The 23839-nt window shown below is 38.9% G+C and overlaps 1 long non-coding RNA gene across 1 annotated transcript in view; it reads left to right on the forward strand.

The window, feature by feature from the left end:
- Window positions 1–22504, forward strand: part of LOC148148780 (uncharacterized) — a 60607-nt gene extending 38103 nt beyond the window's left edge. The window contains exons 2-3 of the long non-coding RNA XR_015758574.1: window positions 20181–20254; window positions 22390–22504. This is a non-coding gene — a long non-coding RNA (uncharacterized LOC148148780). The remainder of the gene's footprint in view (window positions 1–20180; window positions 20255–22389) is intronic.
- The last annotated feature ends 1335 nt before the right edge of the window (window positions 22505–23839 follow it).

Below are 23839 nucleotides of genomic sequence, written 5' to 3' on the forward strand. Positions count from 1 at the left end.
GAAAGGTATGGGCAGAATGCTCAGCGAATACTTTTTATTGGTCTTCACAATGAAAAAGGACAACATCAGGATGGATGGCTATGAAATATCAGAAGAAATTAAAGAGGTTTGGATGACATACATCCCAGGTTTTTGAGGGAGTAAGGAGGTAGATATCAGACACTCTGGCATTGATTTTCAAATCCACTCTGTCCACAGGTGAGGTATCAGGGGACTGGAGGATTGCTAATATTGTCCAAATATTTAAAAAAAAGCAAGGGAGAGATCAGAAAATTGCAGGCTAATCAGTCTAAGCTCATCAATGGAGCAATTATTAGAAATAACTCAGAGGAACAGAATCTTTCTTCACTTGGACAGACATGGATTAATTGGGGATAGTTGGCTTGAATTTGTTTTAGGATGGTCATATTTGTTAAATGTAATTAAATTTTTTGATGAAGTAACCAGGAGTGTTGATGAGTGTAATACAATTGGTGTGGTCTACATGGATTTTAGGGAGAAGTTTGATAAGATCCTTCAGGGCAAACTGGCCTCAAAGGTAAGAGCCCATTGGATCCAAGGTAAAGTGGTGTGTTGGATCCAAAATTGACTAAGAGACAGCAAGCAGAGGGTTATGGTCGAGGAATGTTTCTGTGACCAGACATCAGAATCTCTGTGGAGTTCCATAGGAGTCATTACTGGCGTCTTTGCTGTCTGTGGTTATATAAATGGCTTGGACTTAAATGTAGGTGGTATGAACAAGAATTTGGCAATAACGTGAGAATTATTAAGCAAACAATGACATGGATAGCCTTACGCTACAAGAGGATATCGACAGACCGCTCGGGGGGAACAGCAGTGGCAAATGGAATTTATTCTGGAAATGTGTGTGGTAATGTGCTTGAGGAGGACTAGCAAACCAAAGGGGATATACTATGAATCATAGGACCCTGGACAGAATTGAAAATCAGAGGGACCATTGTGTACTTTTCTCCAGGTCCCTGAAAGTAAATGGGCAGGTAGATAAAGTGGTTAAGAATGTATACGGGACACTTACTTTTATCAGGTGAGGTATTCATGTACAAGAGCAAAGAGTTTATGCTAGAACTGTATAATGTGTTGGTTTGGCCACAACTGGAACAATGCGTAAAGTTCCAGTCACCATTTTACAGGAAGGATGCAATTGCATTAGAGAGGAGATTTACGAGGATGTTGATTGGGCTGGGGAGTCTGATCCATGAGGCAAGTTTGAATAGGCTGGGTTTTTTTTACTTTGTAGCAACAAAAGTTAAAATAGCACCTCATAGTGGCATATACAGTAGCGCCTCGACATATGAACGACCCCGTTCACGAACAAATTGGTTTACGAACAGGATTGTAAGTAAAATTTTGCTTCAAAGTACGTACGAAATTCAAGGTACGAATGAAGGTACGAACGCAAAAAGCCCGTGGTTTCATTGTCATTGTTCTGCTTTTCTACATGCGCTTTGAACGCAAAAGCTCTCGGGCCCCGTGTGATCTCATTCAGTTCGTCTTTGGCGCACGCACTGTGAACATCCAACGTCCAAGCATTCTTACACTTTTTTTTTGTTTTTTGCATTAAATTAGCCCTCATTATGGCTCCCAAGAAAGTGAAAAGTGGTAGTGTTAGTGGTGTTAAGAAGCCTAAACGTATTACTGTAGAAACGAAGAAGGAAATAATAGCTAGACACGAGAATGGTGCTCGCGTATCTGATCTCGCTATGCAGTACGACATGGCGAAATCGACTATCTGTACTATCCTAAAGAACAAAGAGGCACTAAAGGCAGCTGACGTGGCTAAAGGAGTGACTATTTTATCGAAGCAAAGGCCTAAATTATTAGACGAGATTGAAAAATTATTATTAGTTTCGATAAATCAAAAAGAGCTTGCTGGAGATAGTGTTAACGAGACTATAATCTGCGAGAAGGCTTTACACATACACCGTGATTTGTTGGCGAAACCGCCGAGTACAAGTACTGCTAGCGTTGAAGAATTTAAAGCCAGCAGAGGCTGGTTTGATAAATTTCGTTGACGAACTGGAATCCATCGTGTAATAAGGCATGAAGAAGCGGCTCGTTCGGACAAAAAGGCAGCGGAGGACTTTGTGAAGGAATTCAATAAGTTTGTCGAAGATGAAGGTTATGTCTCACATCAAGTTTTTAACTGTGATGAAACTGGACTTTTCTGGAAAAAAATGCCCAAAAGGACCTACATAACTCAAGAGGAGAAGGCACTACCGGGCCACAAACCAATGAAGGACAGGTTAACGCTTTTATTGTGCGTGAATGCAAGTGGGGATTGCAAGATTAAGCCTCTATTAATCTACCACTCTGAAAACCCTCACATTTTTAAACGCAATAATGTGTTGAAGGCTAAACTCCCGGTAATGTGGAGGGTGAATAGCAAGGCTTGGATCACGCGAATGATTTTTATGGAATGGTTGACGGAAGTTTTTGCAACAGCTGTCAAGGAATCTCTTGAAACAAATAATTTGCCGCTTAAGTGAATTCTAGTAATGGACAATGCTCCTGTCCATCCTCCAAATTTGGAAGAAGACTTGGACATTGAATACAACTTCATAAAAGTAAAGTTCCTTCCTCCCAACACCACTCCTCTCATCCAACCCATGAACCAGAATGTCATTGCAAATTTCAAAAAGCTATATACGAAGGCTCTGTTCGCCAGGTCTTTCCAGGTCACCAACGACACAAATTTGACCCTTGGTCAGTACTGGAATGACCACTTCAATATCCTCCACTGCATAAGCCTTATTGATAAGGCATGGAACGAGGTCTCTTTCCGTATGTTGCAGTCGGCCTGGAGGAAACTTTGGCCAGATTGTGTACCTGAGAGAGACTTCGAGGGTTTTGAGGAGGAGACATCAGTAAATGTAGTGAACGAGATTGTGACCCTGGGCCAAAATATGGGCTTGGGGGTCGATGAAGATGATGTGGCGGAGCTGATGGAGGACCACAGACATGAACTCAGCACAGAAGATCTTGTTGAATTGCAACAGGAGCAGGTGAAGGTTATGCAGCAGGAGCATTCTGGAGAGGAGGAAGAAGAGAGGGAAGATGTATCAAGTGTTCAAATTAAAGACATTTGTAGCAAATGGAGTGAAGTGCAGGCTGTTGTTGAGAGGCATCACCCTAACAAAACTGTGACCAACAGAGCAGTGAACATTTTAAATGACAATGTGATGTCTTATTTTCGGAAAATTCTGCAACAAAGAAAATACAAGCTTCTCTGGATCGTTTTCTTGTGGCATCACCAACCTCCAAGAGACAAAAAAGAGAAAAGACTCCGGAAATATCCGAACAATGGGAAAATTGATTCAGTTCGCGAACTTTTCGGTTCGCGGAACCGGGTCCCGGAACGGATTAAGTTTGTAAGTCGAGGCGCTACTGTACAACTATGGTTAAACCACTGGCATCGACCCACCAATGTGGAAACTTGCCTAAGTATGTCCTATACACAAAAAAAACAGGATAAACCCAACCTGATTACCATCCCATCAGCCTACTCTCGATTATCAGCAAAGTGATGGAAGATGTCAACAACAGTGCTATCAAGCAGCATCTGTTCAGCAATAAACTGCTCAGTGATGCCCAGTTTGGGTTCTGCCCTAGCCACTCAGTTCCTGACCTCATTACAGCTTTGGTTCTAACAAGGACAAAAGAGCTGAATTCCAGAGGTGAAGTGAGAGTGACAGCCCTTGACATCAAGGCTGCATTCGACTGAGTATGGCATCTGGGAGCTCTAGCAAAACTGGAAATCAAGGGGCAAAATCTCCACAGGTTGGAATCATACCTGCCACATAAGAAGATGGTTGTGGTATTTGGAGGTCAGTCATCTTCTGTCCAACATATCTCTGGATGAAATCCTCAGCATGGTGTCCTAGGCTCAGCCACCTTCAGCTGCTTCATCATAAGGTCAGAAGTGGGGATGTTCGCTGATGATTACACAGTGTTCAGCACCATTCACTACTTCTCAGATTCTGAAACCATCCACGGTCAAATACAAGATCTGGACACTATCCAGGCTTGGACTGACAAATGGAAAGTAACATTCAGCCCATACAAATGGAAGGAAATGACCATCTTCAATAAAAGACAACCTAACCACTGTCCCTTAACCTTGATTGGTGTTACCATCACTACATCCCCCACTATCAACAGCTTGGGGTTACATTGACCAGAAACTCAACTGGACTAGTCCAGATGAATACAGTGGCTACAAGAGCAGGTCAGATGCTAGGAATAATGTAATATGCAACTCACCTCCTGACTCCCCAAAGTCTGTTCACCAGGGCAGCATAGTGGCTCAGTGGTTAGCACTGCTGCCTCACAGTGCCAGGGATTCAGGTTCAATTCCACCCTCAGGTGACTGTCTATGTAGAGTTTGCACTTTTTCCTTGTATCTGGGTGAGTTTCCTCCAGGTGTTACGGTTTCCTCCCACAGTCCAAAGATGTGTAGGTTGGATTGATTGGCCATGCTAAATTGTCCATACTGTCCAGGGATGTGCAAGCTAACTGGATTAGTCATGGAAAAAGCAGGGTTACAGGGATGGAGGAGAGCGGTGGGTGTGGGTAGAATGCTGTTCTGAGAAACTGTATAAACATGATGGACTGAATGGTCTGCTTCCACACTGTAGGGATTCTATGATTCTAACTGCAAGGTATAAGTCAGAAGTGTGATGGAATACTCCCCACTCTCCTGGATGGGTGCAGTTCTAATAACAATCAAGAAGCTTGACACCATCCAGGAAAAAGCAGTCTGCTTGATTAGCACCACATCCACAATTATCCAATCCTTCTACCATCAATGCACAGTAACAACAGTGTGTACTATCTACAAGATTCACTGCAGAAATTCACCAAACATCCTAAGATAGCACCTTCCAAACCCATGACCACTTCCTTCTAAAAGAACAAGGGCAGTGGTCATATGGGAACACCATCACCTGCAAGATCCCCCTCGAGCCACTCAGCATCCTGACTTGGAAATATATCACTGTTCCTTTACTATGTTAAAAATCACACAACACCAGGTTATAGTCCAACAGGTTTAATTGGAAGCACACTAGCTTTTGGAGCATCGCTCCTTCATCAGGGCACAACCACCGGATGAAGGAGTGGCACTCCGAAAGCTAGTGTGCTTCCAATTAAACCTGTTGGACTACAACGTGGTGTTGTGTGATTTTTAACTTTGTATACCCCAGTCCAACACCGGCATCTCCAAATCATTCCTTTACTGTGGCTGGGTAAAAATCCCATAGTTCTCTCCCAAAGGGCATTGTGAGTCAACTTACAGCACATGGACTGAAGTGGTTCAAGAATGTAGCTCATCACTGCTTTCTCAAGGGCAACTAGACAACAAATGCTGAACAGCCAACAAAACAGTCCATGAATGAGTAAAAAAAGGCCATACGTAAGGTGGATAGTATATTTTTTCCATCAGCACAGGGGTCAATAACTGTGCAGTGTAGACTTAATGTCAAAGCTTGCAGTTTGACAGCAGAGTTGAGGAGACCTTTTTCAGTCAGAGTGTTGTGAGAGTCTGGAACATGCTGCCTGAAAGGGTGGTTCAGTCAGAAATTCTCACACTTAAACAATACTCAGACATTAATTTTCATTGCCATTGCCTCAATAACGTTTGGCCAGAAGTTGGAAAATAGGATTACTTAGTCAGCTAGGAGAAAGTGAGGACTGCAGATGTTGGAGATCAGAGTTGAGAGTGTCGTGCTGGAAAAACACAGAGGTCAGGCAGCATACAAGGAGCAGGAGAATTGACGTTTCAGACAAGAGCCCTTCATTAGGAATGGTGAAAGGCTCTTGCCCGAAACATCGATTTTCCTGCTCCTTGGATGCTGCCTGACCTGCTGTGCTTTTCCAGCACCACACTCTTGACTCTTACTTAGTCAACTGTTCACTGGTGCAGACATGAGGGACAAATGCCCCCCTTATATTGCTGTTAACATCTATGAGTCTATGAGTGAAAGAAATAGGAAGTGAAATAAAAATAAGAACAGTTGAAGAATGAATCAGAAATTGAAAATTCAAGTGTTGGCAGTCCAGCATTCAGATCAGTTAATTTAGAGGTACTTAAAAGGTTAGATGGTATCATGTTTTATCTTACAGAAAACTATTGAAGAGATTTATGAAGGCTATTACAAAATCATACATCAATTTGTGAGAAGAAATCATTTAACAGGTTTGCCTTCATTGCTTAGACCTTTGATTATAGGAGTTGGGGCATCATGTTGAGGTTGTACAGGGCTATGGTGAACATCTTTTGGAGTACTGTGTGCAGTTCTGGTCACTCTGTTAGGAAGGATATCATTAAACTGGAGATCATTCTGTAATGATTTACCAGGATGTGGCCAGGAATAGAGTGTTTTAAAAAAGACTGGAAAGCCTGGGACTTCTTTCACGTAGTGTAGGAGGTTGAGGGATAAAGTCATGAGAAGTGTAGCTAAGGTGAATTATAAGGATCTTTTCCCTTGGGTGTGGAGTTCAAAACAAGCGAGCATATTTTTAAGGTGAGCGGAGAATAATTTAAAAAGGACATGAGGGGCAACATTTTTACAAAGAGAGTGGTTCCTGCATGGAATGAACTACCAGAGAAAATGGTGGAAGCAGGGAAAGTTACAATGTTTAAAAGACATTTGGGTAAGTCCATGAATAGTTAAGATTTGGAGAGACATCGGCCAAATGCAGGCAAGTGGGATGAGTTTAGTTTGGGAAAATAGTTGGTGTGGACTGGTTGGACCAAGGGGTCTGTTTCCATGCTGTATGTCTCTATGACTCTGTAAAAACAGCTCGGGCTGCTTATGATAATAATATGGGGGATATATTAGCTATAAATAAACATCCTTACAGACTCAATCCAGAAAGATTAGTTCAACCAGGAGGTTAAGTAGGAGGTAAAGCTCATGATGAATAATGAAATTATCGAACCAAGCTATAGGAGCTGGAGCTCCCTAATTGTGATAGTGCCAAAATTGGAAGTTATATATGGAGTCTGCATTGATTATCACAAAGTCAATATGGTTACAAAAACAAGCTCAGATCCTATTCCAAGTTTGGAACACTGTATGGAATGAATTGGACACACACATTCTGTCACAAAAATCAAATTGCTAAAAGGCTATTAGCAAGTTCCACTGATAGATATAGCCAGAGAAATATCAGCTCTTGTAACAATTTTATCAATGCAAAGTTTTGAATGAAAATTTCACAAGCTATGTTCCAATGATTAAACAATAAAGTCATTGAAGGAATACTTAATTATGCGGTTACATCAATGATTTCTTTGTTTTTGGCCAAACTGGAAAGAACATTTATACCACATGACTAAACTGTTTGCCTGGTTACAAAAAGCCAATTTGGTTGTAAATCTGGCTGAGTGAATTTGATAAAGCAAAAGTGACTTACTAAGACCATTCTGTGGGATAAGGTCAAGAAGCACCTGGAGAAGTGAAAGTAAAGTATATTTTGGATTTTTCTTTACTTTGAATATAATGTGACATTTTGTGTTATGTTGTTGTGAGTGGATTTTAATTGCAAGCATGTCCTGAACTTCTGCACCTTTGCCAAATTAGCTGAAGAAAGGCTGAATTTTTGAATGGATGGAAAAGTATTAAAGTGTCTTTGAAAGCCTGAAAGTCATGCTAGCAACCATTCTGGTTTTAACTGCACCAAATTGTGAGAAGTCACTTAAACTGATTTTTGATGTCAGCGAGATCAGTTTGAGGACTGTTTTAATAGAGGATGATGAGATGGGATTGAACAGGCAGTCAGTTATTTTCTTCCAAATCAGGAAAAACACTCAACAATTGGGAAGGTGTCATTGACGCTTGTGTGGGTCTATCTCATTTTTAAATATACATCAATAGTAAGAAAGAAACTGTGATTTATGTGAATCACAATCCCTCGATTATTTGAAAACATTTGGAAATATAAATTATGATCATTTTGGTGGAATTTATCTTTCCAAATGTATAATTTGAGAATTGTACCTGTGTCTAGAAACAAAAATGTTATAATGGACTTTATCAAGCGCACACATGAAAAATATCAAGTGTTATGGTACCTATGGGCTTAAGTCAAATATGATTGCTGCGTAATTTGTTTAATGTCAATATGCTAGCTCTGTTAATGTGATATAGAAACAGTGTTAAGACAACTTACAATAGATAATATCTTAAAGTGTAATTGCATTCTCCTTCTGGGTGAGGTGTAATCTTTATAAATATTTCATTGCTACAGAAGGCAGTAGAATCCAAGTCATTGAGAGTATCTAAGACAGTGATAGATAAGTTCTTGATTAGTATGGGGATCAAATATGGGGAGAAGGCAGAAGAATAGGATTGAAAAACATATCAGCCATGATAGAATGGTGGAGCAGACTCGATTGGCCAAATGGCCTAACTTTGCGTCTATACCTTATGATCATATGGTTGCATATATTAAGATAATATATGCCAGAGTTTGGATCTGAACTAGTGACTTTGGGGGGTTTAATGATTAACTTGTCAGAATTTCGGGAGCATCAGGGAGAGAGTTCCTTGAGTAACAGTGGGAATTTGCTTAATTATGAAGCAGACAGAGTAAACATTGAAAAATGTTCTGTTAGATAAATTAGAGATTGATTTGTCTTTCCTTCAGGGAAAAACCATAGCTTGGAAAACAGTATGCAGATGTTCTGGTTGGAATAAGGAGAAAATTCAGGACAGTTAGAAATTGAATATCTTAGTGTAACAATTTTCCTGTGAAAGTTGTAGACTAAACTGGTTGTTTAGAACAGTACAGAAGTGATTTGAAGCTGAGAAAGTGTAATCTTAGTTGTGCGAATACTCAAGGAGAGACCTTCAAACTCATGAGACTGGGGTTTGAAAGATAAAGTTAAGTAAAACCTATAGATGTGATGGAGAAGGACTTTTTTTCTCAGTAGTTCAGTACAGTAAAGTGATGATGTTGGGATTGAAGTGATTTTTCTTCTGTATTTCAAAAACTTTTAAATTTATCATACATAAGTAGTTTGATTTAATCTTGTCTTTTCTTTTGCAGAATAAATGCATATTTTATTACTAAATCTGCCCACCTGTGTTTCAATGAAATACCACCTCATCAAATAAAGAAAAAGATCTACCACCCACATTTCAATCTGGGAACTGACATCCAATAATAGCATCAGTTGAGGTCATGACAAGGTGCAATAGATCAATAAGAGGAAACAGGTTCTCTTCCATGAGGAGATCAGAGAGCCATCCAAACAAGTGCTGAGAAAGCAGTTAAAGGAGGTGACTATGATGGTCCATGCTATTATTCTACCATAAACACCTGAATGCATTGCTGGAAGAACTTTAATGAGTGATCAAGAACAGTAAATATATCCTAATAGGTCATATTGTGCCGCCTGTCTAGCATCAAACACATTTAAGGGTTATTGTGGTGCAGTAGTAGTGTCCCTACCTCTGAGCCACGAGGCCTGGGTTCAATTTCCACCTGCTCCAGAGGTGTTGTAATTACATCTCTGAACAGATTGATTTGAATATATCGAAAATACTGTATTCATTCCTTCTTTCCCAACAGTTTAAATCATACACAACTCAAATATTGCATTCATGTTGGAAATGCCATGACTTTCTTTTTGAATTTTGATTGATATGACTGAAGTTGGATTAGGACTATTTTAGAAACCAAATTTATTGTAGCACTGCTGCGTTTTCTAAAAGCAAGGAGCCTGACATTCATTGAAAGTATGGTTTGCACTGCTGTGCATTCAAGTAGTGGGGTGATGTTAGTATAGACAGGCTGGAACCAAGGATGGTGTGTATGAATGGAGTTTTAACCAACAATTAATTTAACCAACAAATGAGTGGCACGGCGGCTCAGTGCTTAGCGCTGCTGCCTCACAGCACCAGGGTCCCAAGTTTGATTCCAGCCTCGGGCTGTGTGGAGTTTGCATATTCTCCCCGTGTCTGTGTGGGTTTCCTCCGGGTGCTCCGGTTTCCTCCCACAAGTCCAAAAATGTGCAGATTAGGTGTATTAGGCATGCTAAATTGCCCATAGTATTCGGTGCATTAGCCAGAGGGAAATGGGACTGGGTGGGTTAATCTTCGGAGGGTCGGTGTGGACTTGTTGGGCCGAAGGGCTTGTTTCCACACTGTAGGGAATCTAATCTAATTAGCTGATTGGTTATTAACTAGAGACTGGTTATTGATAACAAATGTCTTCTGCCTGTTAACAACTCTCTGATTGACTGCTAGGTAGCTGAACAGCCTGGGACTATGAATGTTTGATAGAAGTAATTGGAACTCCCAAAAAAAAAGCTGTGTTTCTGCTCTGCAGTAAAAAAATAACGTAAACTTGAACAAGCCAGTTTATTTCTCCCTCAGCAGTTGCTATAAACTGTGGCTTCCTACTACTAAGTCAGACAACTTGTAAGTGTGATCCGGCATCCTCAGAGCAGAAACCCACCAACCACTAATAAAATGCCTTTAATAATGGGGAAAGGCTATTAGTATTAAATACTTCACTTACTCTCTGAGGCAGTGGGCTATCATCCACCTTCCTTGGCACTAGTAAAATAACATGGTGGTCGGAAGATTACCACAACTCATTCTCTGCATTCTCTCAATATTTTATGATTCCTCCTTCCTCCTACATTGTCCCTTGAGGACTAGAATTATTGAGCTGAGTTTTGCAACCTTATTATCTTCATGTCTTTCTTGCAATGAATAATGTGACATTCCTTTCACTCTTTAAATGCATTGTGACTCAGCACTTGATGTTAAGCACAAAGACTAGCAATTGAATGTTTGAAAATAAAAATAGACTTTTCAGTCTATGACAATCTCTCTAAAAGCCATAAGCTGTCTGATGTCATGTATCTGTTTATAAAAGCGAAATAGAAACTCCTCTATGAAAACATTGGTAAAATGTACTCCCACTTCTCTTTTAGCAGTTTGCTCCCCTCTTGCTGTTCTGAAGAAAATGCCTCTATGTGGGATACTTTTCCATTTATGTTAGTCATTCTTGGAAATTTCATTTCAGTGGTCATTGTCTGTGTCTTTATCTGTTCTCAGCAGGAAATTCAATTCAAGGCACATCACTGCTGAATCAATCTCTATTTTCATCCAATGTCCATACAAATGTGTATGCTTTAGCAGGAGTCGCTGGATAATTATTGAGAGCAAAATCCATACTGAGTTTTCAATTCACTAGATCTGGGGTGCTGAAAGCCTAATATAAGTGTTCCTCCTACTATTCTGACCAAAGCCATCTGATTTACAACAGAGTGCAAATTGAACCTGGGATTATTTTTTTGCCATGAGGGCATTTCATACAGACTTTCATGGAGGAATTTCAATCTCTGATTCTGTGTCAAAATACAGTATTTAATGTAAATTATGAAGGGTATTTCTGGGAAATAAATCTCTGACAAACTAATGGACCCCATAAGAACTTAGAAATGTTTAAATCCATTCTGTTTTAAAGTTCTTAAGTATGTTATTTTTGCATGTAAACTTTTTTTCTTTCCTTACTTTTCATTAGGTTTTATCATTTATTTGGGCATTTCACCAGAAATATGATTTTGTTCATGGTGTCAACCACAGCTAATTAAAAGTCACAGAGCAGTCACCTGCTATATTTCTCAGTTTCATTCTTCTTGTCCTTGGTACGTTTAAAATTGAATTTGAGTTTCTATTGTCTATTTCTTTCTGTTTGTGTTTACCTATGTTTTTCTTCCCTTGTCTGGCCATGATTTACTCTTTTGTACATTCCCAATAAAAATGTGGAATGTCTAATTAATACTTCAGTTTTACTCTATCTGGTTCTTGGGTTAAATGATCTCTGGCCATTATTCGTAACTTACTTATTTGCATGGCTAATTTCTCTTTGTACTATTTTACAATAGACAGTAATGACAGGTTATGTGACTGCTAATGGTTGAGGTAATTTAAAGTAATACATATGGTTTTATTTTCTGCTTTCAAGAAAGTCGGAGAGAATAAAAACGTTTGCCAGTTTTTGGCTATTTCATTACCACTATTAGGAAATAGAAAAAAGTCTGTCTTCCTGCCATTTCTTACACACATTCTATACTTTGTACTATTCTGAATGTTTACTGTCACAGATAGGCAAAGGCAAAGTCACCATAGTCTGACCGGATTATAGGGCAATTATCTCATTAGAGAGAGTTGACAGTTGGTGGTATAGCCTGAGGGTCAGCATGTACTTCAGGTGATAGGAGAGTTTGAGAAAGAAAGTCCTTCACGGGAACCTCAGCCAGTGGAGGCAGCAGGCAGCCTATGCAGTTGGCATTATTTTGCAATGCAAACCAGCTGCCTAGCCAACTGAACTAACCAACCCCCACTCTCACTTATACATCTATATTCTCTCTGCATTTACTCTTTTGGCAACTCAGTCTATCTCTCTGTTTCTTATCTGGTCAAGGAATTAAGCCAGGGCTACAATTCTAGTGTGATATACATTCTACCTGTTTCATGAAGCCTAGAAATATCTGCTGGCTTCACTAATAAGCTATTGGGGGCTAAGTCAAACGTTATCACTATATACTTAGAAGCATTCAAAGTAGAGATATAATCAGAAGGGGAGAGAGCTATAGCTAGCAGCTATCAATAATTTTAATGTAACTGTTTTAGAATCCTACATAAAGTGACTAAAAAATTTGAAACTTGGACCATTAGTTTGCCTCTTAAACACGACTTATGTTGTCGTTGGTTACTAGCTAATATCCAAAAGATCCTTAAATAACAAAAGCCTACAAGCCAATTAATTGTTTTTGAAATAGTCACTGTTGTACAAGTGACATTAAGATAAATGAGCAGATATCATTAGAGTCATAGAGATGTACAGCACGGAAACAGACCCTTCGGTCCTACTCGTCCATGCCGACCAGATATCCCAACCCAATCTAGTCCCACCTGCCTGCACCCGGCCCATATCCCTCCAAACCCTTCCTATTCATATCAGTTTATTTGGTTGTGCTGGTTGAGGTTACAGATTTGTTAAAGGTAAATTGTGCTAGTTAATTGAATCAGTCTCTTCCACTGAGATGACAGAGAGGGTTGATGCAAATATTGCAGTTACTATGATACATGCAGGCTTATTTTTTTGATAAAATGGACTGTTGGCATTTGACACTTTAATAGGAAGAATGATGTGAACAGCATGATTCTAGACAAAATGTACAAACTGATTCAGCAGGTTAAAAAAGGGAACACAAAGGGATACAGGATCTCTGGCTGAATAAGTGGTGCAAGGAGTAATAAAGCAAGTATGTTATTAGAACAAAAAAAAACTGTGGATACTGGAAATCAGAAAAAAAACCCAGAAATTATTGGAAAAACTCAGTAGATCTGGCAGCATCTGTGGAAAGAAAGCAGAATTAAAGTTTGGATCCAGTGATCCTTCATCATAACTCAAGTTATTATGAACTTTTGTAAAATGCCTCAATTTAAGTACAGTATTATGTCAAATTCCAAGCATTGCATTTTCAGAAGGATGAGGAGGCTTTCAAAAAAATGCAAAAAAGACTTATGGGAAGCATTCCAGGGATGCAGGATGTAGATAGATTGGAGAACTAGGAGTTGTTCTCAATGGAGAAGGAAATAGTAAGGAGAGATTTCATAGAAATATTCAAAATCATGAAAGATGTAGACAGAATAGAAAAGGAGAAACTATAGCCATTGGCAGAGGGTTAGGAACCAGAGGATATTGATTGAATTGATTGCCAAAAGAATCAATGGGTGAGTAGAAGAAAAGTTACTTGATGCAACAACGATTATGATTTGAAATGTACTGCATGGACATGTAAGAGATTTAAATTCAGCCACAATTTACAAAAGCAAACTGGTTAAGCATGAGGGGGTGGGACAAGCTGAGTTACTATAGTAGAGAGTCAGCAAAAAGCTGAATGACTTCCTTCGCTGTGGTAATCATTCTATGTTTCCAATGTTTTGTCTAAAAATCAACATCACCAGCTGTATAATGTGTATCATTCAGTATTCCACTCAAGTGACAGCTGGATTATGTGCTCTAGTCTATGAGTCAGGGCTATAACTCTGACTAAACTGAGAGAGTAACTGTTGAGTCAAAGCTGGTAACAAGTTTCAATTCAAAATCTAATTTCAAATGAAGTTGGAAACAGGTTAAACAGCTGTTGAAAAGGGACACATGATGAATTCCTTTGTTCTTTCTCAAATAAAACCATGGAATCTTTTATAACCTTTTGACAGGGCATTAGATTGAGTTAATATCTTATTCAAATGCCAGTACCTCTGACACTGCTGCACACCTTCAGTGCTGATACAGAAATGTCACCTGCATTATGTGCTCCATTCTCTACAGCTAAATTAGTTATAGTTACACTTGAAATAACTAAAAGTTTATCCATTGGCAGAGTACATATAATCCTCTCCAAAATAGATTCCAATAAAATCCATTTTTTCATCCACAGAAATTCTCTGGAAAAGTTCTCCTTCCATTCTGAAGTCAAATAAAAATGCCAAAATATTCGCCTAGGAGATATCCTATTTGTATATAGACATCCAAACAGATAGTTGTTTGAACTATTTTCACATTTTCTGGGAAGGTATTATGGAAAGTTTAATAAAATAATTGTGTAACGTAAGTTGTTACTGTTATTGTCTGTAAAGTATTATTCTTATGTTCACAGTGTAAATAAAGAGATCAAGACCACAAATCACTCACATATCTTCTCCCATCGACTATAGAAACATAAGGCAGAAATGGAGGTGTAGTATGGTTCAGTGCTAATTATGTGTCAGCTGATTCTTCCCTATTCTGTGAGCTGTTAGTCAAGTCTGAGTATGGTTACAAAGAAAAACAAAAGCTAAAATGAAAGAAACAGCTGGATGGAGGACAGTTTGAACTTATCAGCTGTAATACCTTTGTTTTCTTCTCTTGGGTTACTCAGTCGAGGTTCTGGCCCTCTCAATGTTATTTCTCAATGCTGGTGCAACAGTATTTCTATTCAGCAACAAACTTTGTCATCATGGCTTTTCATAATTTTACAACTAGCACAGTTCAGGCTTATAATGTTTTTTTTTCTGATTTTGGGAATGATCACAGTTCCAGTGTGTGTGACAAAAATGTCACCTTAGACAGGTCCACGTTCTGTACGGCCAGTGAAACATAAAATGTTTTTCGATGAGTTTGGCTTCGACTTTTAAGATACATCAAAGCACACTTGTGATTGCACAGGCTATAGCCAAATGTATCATCTTTATTTACTGGCTTACAGGATATTAAGTGGAACTGTGATGGTCTTTGCCTTGATGCATTAATTCTCATAGTTTTTCAAAATTTGATATCATTCTCATGCTGAAGCATCACAGGAATTGAAACAACATGAAATCAAGAGTATATTGAGTGAATCAAACAAATGATATGGATATTGTTCAGAAGTACACTCCATGCTTTTAGGGATTAACATTTTTTATGACCATGAAGACGACGTTTGTCAATTTGGTTCCAAGTGGGATACCGCAAGCTGTTGAGGTCTTGAGTGAGGACAGATGAACTGGCACCCTTTCTTTATTCAGCTATCTTTTTAGGTGGTTGCAACAAGATTAATTTGAAAATGATCTCTTCCCTAGTGAATATCTTTCCCCCAGAACAAATAAATTTATACTTTAAAAGGAACCAATTCAACCAGGCTTTCTTGAGTTAACAAGGAGTGAATTTATTAATTACCAAACATGAGAAGCGTTAATAACACAACACCCATTCACACAACTTAGCAATAAGTAAATCCAAAGAATAATTGTTTGTGAAGAGCAACAAGTTGGATGTTACAGCCATTGCACTGGTATCACTACTAATAGAATTGTGATTGGTAGCTAAACGTTCAGTTTCATAATCTTTAATTTTGTTAAATAAAAACCAAAAGAATTGTGTATGCTAGAAATCAGAAACAATAACAGAAATTGCTGGGACCTAAGGAAGCTTCACTGGACCAGAAACATTAACTCTGATTTCTCTCGACAGATGTTGCTGGACCTGCTGAGGAATTTTCCAGCAATTTCTAGTTTTGATCCTTAATTTTGTTGATTGATTGAAAATCTGCAGTTCTTGCTCCTTTTGGCCATGACTGAAGTCCAGCATTCTGGGTGAGACAGAGTCCTTTTGTTGTCCTGTTCTTTTTTGGCTGGTTACTTTTCAGGACTCAAGTGATAGAGGTCTTTATCTAAAAAGCAGCATAACTAGGATGTAGTTCTTCCACAGTGATCTTTACAGCATGCTTATGATTGAACTTGAAGTGGCACACGCATGAATATTCGGTCCTACCAGCCCACTCCAGTGGATTTGAAACTACTTCATTAACTTCATTCCTTGTGTATTCTTTGAAAGGAAAGTCACAAAATATTCTTGACAGTGAAAAAGTCAGTCATGTCAAGCCTGTTCAAAGGATTCAAGTCAGGTGACAACTGGTCAAGGAGCAGCCAGGTGTGAAACCACAGGTCAAGGGATATGAGGAGTTAGTTATTGAACAAAAGTTTGATGAATAACTGATCAATGGAAAAGTTCATTAGTCTTCCTAGATTCATGATGGAACCCAAAATGAAAAAGGCATTTACTATGAATATCTATGTTAACGTAAGAGAATTGTTCCATTCAATCAAAGGCTGGGAATCTTCAACCATACAGGATTGGAACAAATATTTTCATTCTTATCAACGCTTGAAAAGATTTAGGTGACAGAAATCAGCAAACTTTGTGAGAAAATGTAAATGATGAGAAAGGTAATGAGCAAATAGCCTATTACAGCTTATTAATGAATCATTAGCTGAAGTTGTTCAGATGTCAACATAGCCTGCTGAACAAACCTGTATGACAGATCTGAATTTGAAACCAGATAAGATAACACAAATTCATAAAGAACGTTAAATTTTTCATTTTCCTGTAAAGAATCATTAATACAATGACAGAGGTCATACTAAGTAAGTAACAATCTTAAAACAGCATGACTGAGGCAATGAACATGTTGGGATCATCACTAAAGCAGCCACAGGGGGTGAAGGCAGGTGTCAACATAGTCAACAAGCTGAAGAATAGATACTCTATAGTTCAGCACAGATGGCAAACAGATTGGGAATAAAGATTTTCTTGCACAGGTTGCAGATGAGCTCTGAACTACTCCCATGGAAGCCACCATTGAGGTGGAATGACCAACATTCACAGATTCAGACACTGTCTTGACAAAACTACTTGTTGTAGCAGGGATGATAGCCTCCATAGAAGAAATCAAAGAGGTTAAATGTCTTCCATGGGAAAGACACTTTATAAACCCCATGAGACCAGAACAATAACAAGATCACCAGTTCTCAATTTAAATCTCAATATCAATCTATCATTTCATGTGGACAGATTTGTATCCCTAAGTCTCTTAATAATCATTGTAAATACAATATAAATTTCTGGAGAAACTCAAGAGGTCTGGGAGCAGCCATGCAGAGAAAGCAGAGTTAATGTTTTGGATGCAGATTTCCCATAACGTCCATTCTTTGGGTTTTTTTAATCTCAGTAACAATACTTATCTTGAGTATTGCTGAAAAAAGACACATCATATCAAAGCTTCTTGTCTTGCCCTCATCAAGGCAATTTGCTAGAATACCTATGTAAAGGGGAAAAGCATTTTTATTTTATTAAACAAATTACAAAAACAGTTTACAACAAACAGTTACATTTACAGCTGCATACAAGAGACAGCAATTTTACAAGGGAGAAGAGCAGCAAAGCCAGGCCCCAAACCCTATCATTCAAACAGTTTACAGGGACATGAGGACAAACCTCAAATCCCAGTTTCACAAAGATATAAGGAGACAACAGCAGTGACAGTTGTACATTAGACAGTACTGTTACATACAAAAGTGCAGACAATACAGACCCAGCAAGCCCCCATCCCTCCCACCTTCCGACCACTCTAAGGCAGCCCGCCCCTACCCACCTTCCGGTTGAAAAGCATTTTTATATTGCATGAAAGTGAATGCTGATTGGTAGAGATGTCATGGAAAATACACCAATTAGATAACGACTGACAGCTAACTATCAACCTTTGTTTAAATTTAAACTAAATTGTTTGACAGTGCTTGAACAAGGCAGTGTCCTGAGGAATGAACCAGAGAGTGGTTCTCACTTAATTTTTCAAGTGAAACAAGCACAGTGTTTGTACATGGTCATTCTCTTTGCGAAGAACAAGGACCTGTGCATTAAAATATATAGCTTCCGGTGCTCACAGTGCACCACACTACAAGCCTGACTGACATTTTAAGATTAGTTGTCAGTATAATTCTTAGCACAGTGAGGATTACTTCACAAATGTTGGAATGTTGGTAAAAGTTGACGAAACATGTATGCCAGTCCTGTATTTTTGGATGCACATGTGGAGATGTATGTCATAATAAGTGTTTCAGGAAATATAATAGGAGCATAGTGCATTGAAGAAAATGAACAACCAATTCCTTATACATTTCAAATAGGGAGAGGGGGTACACAGGTCCATATTACCACTTGTAAACATTGACAGTCTCTATGTTGAAAGGTCATAATCTGCAACAAGTCAGCAATTTCTGACAGCATTATTAGCCACATCAGAAAACGGTAATCAAACTCTACATCTATAGGTGATCAGTTTGACAATATCTATACAACCTTAAAGTTGAGAATATTGAAGGTTCAAATAACCAAGTAGCTGAGATGCTTCATGATGTTACTATACGGACAGTGTTACCAATAGCAAATCAACTTTCAAAAATGAAAGCTACAAGATCACAGTAAGTTCACACACGACTGCAGATTTTGTTATGCAGGTGAGTTGAAGGCAGAATCAGTGAGAGAGACAGCATATTACAGAAAGTAAGTTAGTACCTAAAAGTCGAGTGACCTTGTGAAATAAAGGATGATGTGGTCCTGTACAAAATAGTACACAACGAAGTCACATTGTTTGATGACAATTGTAATACATGTGGAAGTTACCCATTCATCTCAAAAATATTACAGAAATGTCTATTGCATTTTGTTTGTGAAGGATATTCAAATGTTTTTAAGATGACACAAATTCCCATGAAGTAATGGCACATTGAGGAGTTCATTTAAACCTTTACACTCAGTGAAATATCCATTAAACTGTAACCTGAACCTCTTAAACCAACTGCTTGGCCAACATTACCATGGCAATAATGCTAATTGGATAATTTTGGAGAAGCGAAATAAACCTTTACCAATGATTTTGCTTGTTGTTTACGGTCTATCAGCAAATGGCCAGAAATCACTCCAAAAAACATAGAGATTTCATGGAATCTATCACTACAGACAATAGACTGGAGTTGATTTTCAGGCAGTTCACAGAATTCATAGAATCATTGCACCCCATGAAAGCAGGCCATTCAGCCCATTTACTGCACCCTAACTCTCCAAAGAGCATCCCACCCATACCCAACTTCCACCTCTCCCCCCATCCCTGTGATGCTGCAGTTCCCATGACTAATCAACCATGCCTGCACATCCCTGGACAATATGGGAAATTTAGCATGACCAATCCACCCAATCTGCACATTTTGAACTATGGGAAGAAACTAGAGCGCCAGGAGGGAATCCACGCAGACATGGGTAGAATATGCAAACTCCACACAGTTGGCCAAGGCTGGAATCAAACCTGGGTCCCAGACTCTGTGAGGCTAACCACTGAACCACTGTGCCAGCTCCCCCCACACCCCTAGCAAGATAAAAAAATTAATTGCATCTTGAATGGTGTGAGATTGAAAAGTCTTATGTCCAAAGTGACCCAGGTGTCCTTGCTTATTCATCACTCAAAACCAACATGCATGTAAAGCAAGTCATTTGGAAAGCAAAAGGCATTTTAATGTTTATTACAACAGCATTACAGTATAGGAGAGAAAAAACATCTTGCTTCAATTGCATGAGGCGTGTTTCCAAGGTTCACCAGGCAGATTCTTGGGATGGTGGGACTGGTGTAAGAGAAGAGATTGAGGAGATGTCTTGGCTTCTCTGGAGTCTAGAAGAATGAAAGGCAGTCTCATAGAAACTTACAAAATTCTTAAAGGGATATGCATTCTAAGTGCAGAAAGGATATTTCTTCTGACTATTCTTCTTCTTCTATCTAGAACCAGGAGACACAGTTTCAGAAAAAGAAGACAGGACCTCTCGGACCAAGATGAGGAGCAATTTTCATTCAGAGGTGAGATCTTTGGTATTCTTTACAGCAAAGGGCTGTGGAAATTCATTTACTAAGTAACTTCAAGACAGAGTTTAGGGGATATTTTTATTTATTAATGACATCAAAGGATATGGGGATAGTGTGCAAATATGGCTATGAGGTAGATGATCAGTCATGATAGGAGCAAACTCAAGACAATGAATGGTTTATTCTTACTCCTATGTGTTTATCATATCTGACAGTATGACACTATTTAGAATTGAATGGCAACATCAAAATATTCATCAGGGTAATGAAACACATTCTGAGAACAGAGCTGAGAATGGTGCATTCAATACCTACTTCACACACATCAATCCAGCCTGCACTCTCTGACGGGAAATAAGGCCACCACTGAACAATGGCCAGTCATAACTTTTACATGCTGTTTACCATGAAAACATCACAGTGAAAGGAGAAGAAATCGCAAAGTGACAAGATAAAGCAAAAGCATATAACAACAAGCAAACATGTGCAATAAACCATGATTTTAAACTGGGAATTGAGTTCATGTTAAACAGACAAATCTTAAACTTGCACCATCTCTAATAGATCCAAAGAAAATTGACCAATTTCTTAGTATAGACACTTACCTGTTGGAAGACATCACAAAAAGAACATAAGACATTTGATAGAAGTCACATCACTGTGATTATCAGAATGCCATTCCTTTTCCAATGAGTGGGAAGTCATGTTTCACAAACTTGATTGAGTTTTTTGAAGAAGTAACAAAGAGAATTGATGAGGGCAGAGCAGTAGATGTGATCTATATGGACTCCAGTAAGGCATTCAACAAGGTTCCCCATAGGAGACTGGTTAGCAAGGTTAGATCTCATGGAATGCAAGGAGAACTAGCCATTTGGATACAGAACCGGCTCAAAGGTAGAAGACAGAGGGTGATAGTGGAGGGTTTTTTTTCAGACTGGAAGCCTGTGACCAGTGGAGTGCCACAAGGATCAGTGCTGGGTCCACTACTTTTCATCATTTACATAAATGATTTGGATGTGAGCATAAGAGGTGTGCCGATGACACCAAAGTTGGACAGCAAAGAAGGTTATTTCAATTACAACAGGATCTTAATCAAATGGACAAGTGAGCCGAGAAGTGGCAGATGGAGTTTAATTTAGATAAATGTGAAGTGCTGCATTTTGGGAAAGCAAACCTTAGCAGGATATATACACTTAATGGTAAGGTCCTAGGGAGTGTTGCTGAGCAAAGAGACCTGAGAATGCAGGTCCATAGCTCCTTGAAAGTAGAGTCGCAGGTAGATAGGATAGTGAAGAAGGCGTTTGGTATGCTTTCCTTTATTGATCAGAGTATTGAGTACAGAAGTTGGTAGGTCATGTTACGGCTGTACAGGACATTGGTTAGGCCACTTTTGAAATATTGCGTGCAATTCTGGTCTCCTTCCTATCAGAAAGATGTTGTGAAACTTGAAAGGGTTCAGAAAAGATTTACAAGGATGTTGCCAGGGTTGGAGGATTTGAGCTATAGGGAGACGTTAAATAGGCTGGGGCTGTTTTCCCTGGAGTGTCGGAGGCTGAGGGGTGACTTTACAGATATTTATATAATCATGAGGGGCATGGATAGGATAAATAGACAAAGTCTATTCCCTGGGCTGGGGCAGTCCAGAACTAGAGGGCATAAGTTTAGGGTGAGAGGGAAAAGATATAAAATAGACGTAAGGGGGAACTTTTTCACACAGAGGGTGGTACGTGTATGGAATGAGCTACCAGAGGAAGTGGTAGAGGCTGGTACAATTTCAGCATTTAAAAGGCATCTGGATGGGTTTTTGAATAGGAAGGGTTTGGAGGGATTTGGGCCAAGTGCTGCAGGTGGGACTAGATTGGGTTGGGATATCTGGTGGCATGGACGAGTTGGACCGAAGGGTCTTTTTCCATGCTATATATCTCTATGACTGTATGAGTGACCACAATGTTCTTCTGTCTCACTGATTGATATGGCAGAATCATTACTCTACATTTCTAGATCTCAGCTCTTCATTAACCAGCTTCATAGCTCAAATACTTTTTCATGACTTAGAGAAACTGAACACCTTGAATGCTCTGAGGAAGGGTCACTCGGCCTGAAACATTAACTCTGATTTCTCTCCACAGATGTTGCCAGACCTGCTGTGCATTTCCAACAATCTCTGCTTTTGTTTCTGATTTACAGCATCGTCAGATTTTTTTGGGTTTTTTTTTACCTTGAATGTACATATGTTTATTGTTTAGGATGGTTTTGTTTAAAATAAGGGCTTATGATTTTACGTAGATGTTAATATATACTATTGAATTGTTCGGTGTCTGGTTCTCTTTTTTGATTGCATTTTGTTAGTTCAGCCTGGGTTTGGTTGCAGAGAGAAAGAGAAAATAAACAGAAAGAAGCAGCTAAAAGCATGAGACAGTCAACATTTTCTAAAACAGTTGTAAATAAAATTCATGCTCAGACATAGAAATTAGCAGTGTCAAGTTTCCACATCTCTGAGGAAAAAAGCACATCAGAAAGTATTGTCACACATTGTCCTCCAGGAATTAAATGCAATATGATCCTGTCCCTCATTGTTGGATCATTGGTTGCTCCTTGTATGATGGCTAAGGAGTTAGACGATGAAGAAAAGAAGTGAGGTTTTAAAATCAGGTTTCCAATGTGCAAGAAGATAAAAGTTAGTCAACATTGTTGTTGTGACATTTATGTGTCTGTAAAATGTATGCCTCTTGCAAGAAGAATGCAAGAAAAAAAATGATTGGCATGAAATTCATTACCTAGAATTATTCTTGGGTAAAGGTGAGATAAAGCATAGAAAGTGATGAGCCAAGTGCATAGTTGTTAACTGTAATGCAATGAAGAGTTGGAACTGGCAAGGGAATAGAGACAGGTGTGGTGGGATTCTGGAAACTAGTGCTCAAGCCGGATTAAAGATACCAGGTTATCAATGTTCATTTAATGAGAAGAATTGGCCTTCAACCAGTGATATGCTATGTTATGGCAGGGAGGTCTCAATGCATAAAACATCTTGAAGGGTGGTATCTTTGGAAGGGGGTGGATTATATATCAGTTCGAGTGAACTCCCATTTGTTGGCCTGCTACCACTTCCCACCAGCTTTTGATGAGAAACTGAATGTGTATGTGGGTGATTTCCTTCGAATTAAAATGCTACACTGCTAAGATCTAGATGATTTTGCCATCTAACTCAGCCCACTAACATCTGGTTCCCACTCGGAGTTAAAGTTCAGACTTCTCTATGTGGGGATTTCTCAGCCACTTGATTTGGAGACATTTAAATACAGTAATGGATTTCCTTGGAGACTGGACAAACAGCTGGTGAAAATTTCAATAACATTGTGCCACAGGTTTGTCTGTCAAAAGGCATGCTGAGCTGCACCAGTAAAATATTACTCAGTACAAAATCGTAAATGAAAAGGAGTAGTTTGATTATTATAAAGCAAATCTGATCTAATTCCTGATAATCTGTCATCTCAAAAGTGAGAAGAAATCAAGTTATTCAAATATTAGATTTTTTAAATTTTAATTTTGGTTAAGCATAAATTAACTTTTGTATCATTA

The sequence above is a fragment of the Chiloscyllium plagiosum genome, unplaced genomic scaffold, assembly GCF_037043375.1.
Source record: "Chiloscyllium plagiosum isolate Xiang-an unplaced genomic scaffold, Cpla_swu_hap1 HiC_scaffold_11, whole genome shotgun sequence".
NCBI lineage: Eukaryota > Metazoa > Chordata > Chondrichthyes > Orectolobiformes > Hemiscylliidae > Chiloscyllium > Chiloscyllium plagiosum.